At 64.3% G+C, this 4,538-nt stretch overlaps 1 non-coding gene across 1 annotated transcript; it reads left to right on the plus strand.

Moving 5' to 3' along the window:
* The first annotated feature begins 381 nt into the window (after positions 1-381).
* LOC131873084 (5S ribosomal RNA) lies at positions 382-500 on the plus strand. Its single transcript, XR_009371121.1, has one exon. It is a non-coding gene; the product is annotated as a 5S ribosomal RNA (ribosomal RNA).
* Positions 501-4,538: the final 4,038 nt, after the last annotated feature.

Raw genomic sequence — 4,538 nt, forward strand, 5'->3', positions numbered from 1 at the left:
CAAGTGCGCACCCGGGGCAAACCGAGCGCCTTGGTGCACCGGGGCAAGATCGAGCGTGCACCCGAGGCGCCCCGAACATGCACCAAGGTGCACTCGGCCCACATGTGAGCGCAGGTCGTTGCGCCCGAGGTGGTGTGTGGGCACCGCGTTGCAGACGGGACACTGCACGCACACGACGCCCCCTACAGGTGCACGCACGTAGGCCGGGCCGGGTGCACACCCGACGCCCTAGCAAGGTGCGCGCACCCGGGCAGGGCTCACACTTGGCGAACGGGGCGCACTTCGCGAGGGAGGGTGTGCACCTCGACGGGGGTGGGTGGCCGGGGTGGATTCGCACGTGGGTCGCGGTTTGCTAAGTACACACTGCGACAAGCTCATAACGGGTGCGATCATACCAGCGTTAGTGCACCGGATCCCATCAGAACTCCGCAGTTAAGCGCGCTTGGGCCGGAGTAGTACTGGGATGGGTGACCTCCCGGGAAGTCCCGGTGTTGCACCCTTTTTTAGTTTTTCGCCGGGCATCGCAATGCTATTTGAATAAACCTTTTGCCCGTTTGCGTTCTCGTCGGGGCCGGGCCGGGCCGGGGTGCGCTGCCCGCACTACCGCGCGCGCGGGGGGCGACACCGAGCGCGCACCCGAGGCGCCCCGAGCACACAGGCCACGGTGCAACTCGGGCGTTGTGCGCGCACCCCGGTGCGCCCGAGGTGCTGCGCGCGCACCCAGGTGAAATCGGTGTGCACCTCGGCCAGTGCGCGCTCGGTCGAGTCGCGCACGTTGGCCAAGGTGCACGGTGATGTTTCTTACTCTAAGGTTCCGCACCAGACGCCCGGGACAGGTGAGCGAAGCTGGGCGGGGCCGGGTGCGCGGCCGGGGCAGGTGCACGCAGCTGGAGAGAGCTTTGGAGCACACTTCGGAGCGCACCAATGATGCGCTCCATTCAAAAGTTTCCTGAAAAGGCAAAAAAAGTTGAGATTATAGAATTTCCCACTTGAGAGATTGTAAAAAAAAAAAATTTAAAATGAAGGAAACGCGGGTGCCAAGGTGTGCGCAGCCCAGCCAAGGTGTGCGCACCAAGGCGCCCACCCTGGCGAAGGTGCACGCAAGGTGCGCACCCGAGGCAAACCGGACAATTAACCCAACTTTCGACTTCGCGCGCACCTTGGAGCGCACTTCGGAGCGCTCCTTGGTGCGCACCAATCTTGGGCACCTCGGAGTGCACCATGGCGCCCACCAAGGTGCGCACCCGGGGCAAACCGAGCTCCGACTTCGTGCGCACCTTGGAGCGCACGAAAGGTGCGCACCATGGCGCCCACCAAGGTGCGCAGCCCAGCCAAGGCGTGCGCATCAAGGTGCGCACCCTGGCGAAGGTGCGCACCCGGGGCAAACCGAGCTCCGACTTCGTGCGCACCTTGGAGCGCACAAAAGGTGCGCAACCCAGCCAAGGTGTGCGCACCCCGGTCAAACCGAGCTCCGAATCGTGCGCACCAGAGGTGCACGCCATCGTGCGCACCTTGGAGCACACTTCGGAGCCCTCCTTGGTGCGCGCCGATGTTGCGCACCTCGGAGCGCACCCGGGGAAAACAATGCAATTAACCCGACTTTCGACTTCGTGGGCACCTCGGAGCGCTCTCGGGTTCGCACCTCGGAGCACACCGAGGTGCGCACCTTTGATGCGCTGCCTTCACCAATTTCCAGAAAAGGCAAGAAAACATTGAGAAGGTGTGCGCACCGAGGTGCCCACCCTGGCGAAGGTGCACGCGAGGTGCGCACCCGGGGCAAACCGGGCTCCGACTTCGTGCACGCCGCACCTTGGAGCACACTTCGGAGCGCTCCTTGGTGCGCACCAGGGCGCGCAACCCAGCCGAGGTGCCCACCCCGGCGAAGGTGCACGCGAGGTGCGCACCCGGGGCAAACCGGGCTCCGACTTCGTGCACGCCATGGTGCCCACCGCGGCGAAGGTGCACGCGAGGTGCGCACCCGGGGCAAACCGGGCTCCGACTTCGTGCACGCCGCACCTTGGAGCACACTTCGGAGCGCTCCTTGGTGCGCACCATGGTGCCCACCAGGGCGCGCAACCCCGCCGAAGGTGCACGCGAGGTGCGCACCCGGGGCAAACCGGGCTCCGACTTCGTGCACGCCGCACCTTGGAGCACACTTCGGAGCGCTCCTTGGTGCGCACCATGGTGCCCACCAGGGCGCGCAACCCCGCCGAAGGTGCACGCGAGGTGCGCACCCGGGGCAAACCGGGCTCCGACTTCGTGCACGCCGCACCTTGGAGCACACTTCGGAGCGCTCCTTGGTGCGCACCAGGGCGCGCAACCCAGCCGAGGTGCCCACCCCGGCGAAGGTGCGTACCCGGGGCAAACCGGGCTCCGACTTCGTGCACGCCGCACCTTGGAGCACACTTCGGAGCGCTCCTTGGTGCGCACCATGGTGCCCACCAGGCCGCGCAACCCAGCCAAGGTGTGCGCACCAAGGTGCACGCGAGGTGCGCACCCGGGGCAAACCGGGGTCCGACTTCGTGCACGCCGCACCTTGGAGCACACATCGGGGCGCTCCCGGGTTCGCACCGGCGTTGCGCACCGTGGTGGGCACCTCGGAGCACACCAAGGTGGGCAGCGAGGTGCGCACCTTTGATGCGATGCCTTCACTAATTTCCATAAAAGGCAAAAAAAAAACGAGATTTTAAAATTTCCGTTTTGAAAGATAGTGAGAAAAAGGGAATGCTGGTGCCATCTTGAGCCCGCCCTGGTGCGCAGCCCAGCCAAGGTGTGCGCACCAAGGTGCCCACCCTGGCGAAGGTGCGCGCCCGGGCAATTAACCCAACTTCCAACTTCGCGCGCGCCAGGGTGGGAGCGCACCCAACAACCGGGCCTGGGAAGAGCCAATGCGAGAAACCCCACCAAACGCTCTGACAAAAAAAGAGGGGGCGCTCCAGTAACCCCGCTTCGGAGCGCACCCTGGGCAAACCCAGCCAAGGTGCCCACCCCGGCCAAGGTGCAGGCGAGGTGCGCACCCGGGGCAAACCGGGCTCCGACAACGTGCACGCCGCACCTTGGAGCACACTTCGTAGCGCTCCCGGGTGCGCACCTCAGAGCACACCAAGGTGGGCAGCGAGGTGCGCACCTTTGATGCGCTGCCTTCACTAATTTCCAGAAAAGGCAAAAAAAAAAGGAGATTTTAAAATTTCCGTTTTGAAAGATAGTGAAAAAAACGGAACGCGCGTGCCATCTTGAGCCCGCCCTGGTGCGCAGCCCAGGTAAGGTGCCCACCCTGGCAAAGGTGCGCACCCGGGCAATTAACCCTACTTCCGACTTCGTGCGCGCCAGGGTGGCAACCGGGCCTCGGAAGAGCCAATGCGAGAAACCCCACCAAACGCTCCGACAAAAAAAGAGGCGGCGCTCCAATAACCCCGCTTCGGAGCGCAGCCGGGGCAAACCCAGCCAAGGTGCCCACCCCGACGAAGGTGCACGCGAGGTGCGCACCCGGGGCAAACCGGGCTCCGACAACGTGCACGCAGCACCTTGGAGCACACTTCGAAGCACTCCCGGGTGCCCACCGGCGTTGCGCACCGTGGTGGGCAGCGAGGTGCGCACCTTTGATGCGCTGCCTTCACTAATTTCCAGAAAAAGGCAAAAAAAAATGAGATTTTAAAATTTCCGTTTTGAAAGATAGTGAAAAAAAAGGAACGCGGGTGCCATCTTGAGCCCGCCCTGGTGCGCAGCCCAGGCAAGGCATGCGCACCAAGGTGCCCACCCGAGGTGCACACCCGGGGCAAACCGGGCTCCGACTTCGTGCAGGCCGCACCTTGGAGCACACTTCGGAGCGCTCCTTGGTGCGCACCATGGTGCCCACCAGGGCGCGCAACCCAGCCAAGGTCTGCACACCAAGGTGCCCACCCCGGCGAAGGTGCACGCGAGGTGCGCACCCGGGGCAAACCGGGCTCCGACTTCGTGCACGCCATGGTGCCCACCGCGGCGAAGGTGCACGCGAGGTGCGCACCCGGGGCAAACCGGGCTCCGACTTCGTGCACGCCGCACCTTGGAGCACACTTCGGAGCGCTCCTTGGTGCGCACCATGGTGCCCACCAGGGCGCGCAACCCAGCCAAGGTGTGCGCACCAAGGTGCACGCGAGGTGCGCACCCGGGGCAAACCGGGGTCCGACTTCGTGCACGCCGCACCTTGGAGCACACATCGGAGCGCTCCCAGGTTCGCACCAGCGTTGCGCACCTTTGATGCGCTGCCTTCACTAATTTCCAGAAAAGGCAAAAAAAAACGAGATTTTAAAATTTCCGTTCTGAAAGATAGTGAAAAAAACGGAACGCGGGTGCCATCTTGAGCCCTTCCTGGTGCGCAGCCCAGGCAAGTTGTGCGCACCAAGGTGCCCACCAAGGCGCGCAACCCAGCCAAGGTGCCCACCGCAGCGAAGGTGCACGCGAGGTGCGCACCCGAGGTGCACACCCGGGGCAAACCGGGCTCCGACTTCGTGCACGCCGCACCTTGGAGCACACTTCAGAGCGCTCCTTGGTGCGCACCA

The sequence above is a fragment of the Cryptomeria japonica genome, unplaced genomic scaffold (assembly GCF_030272615.1).
Source record: "Cryptomeria japonica unplaced genomic scaffold, Sugi_1.0 HiC_scaffold_1038, whole genome shotgun sequence".
Taxonomy (NCBI): Eukaryota; Viridiplantae; Streptophyta; class Pinopsida; order Cupressales; family Cupressaceae; genus Cryptomeria; species Cryptomeria japonica.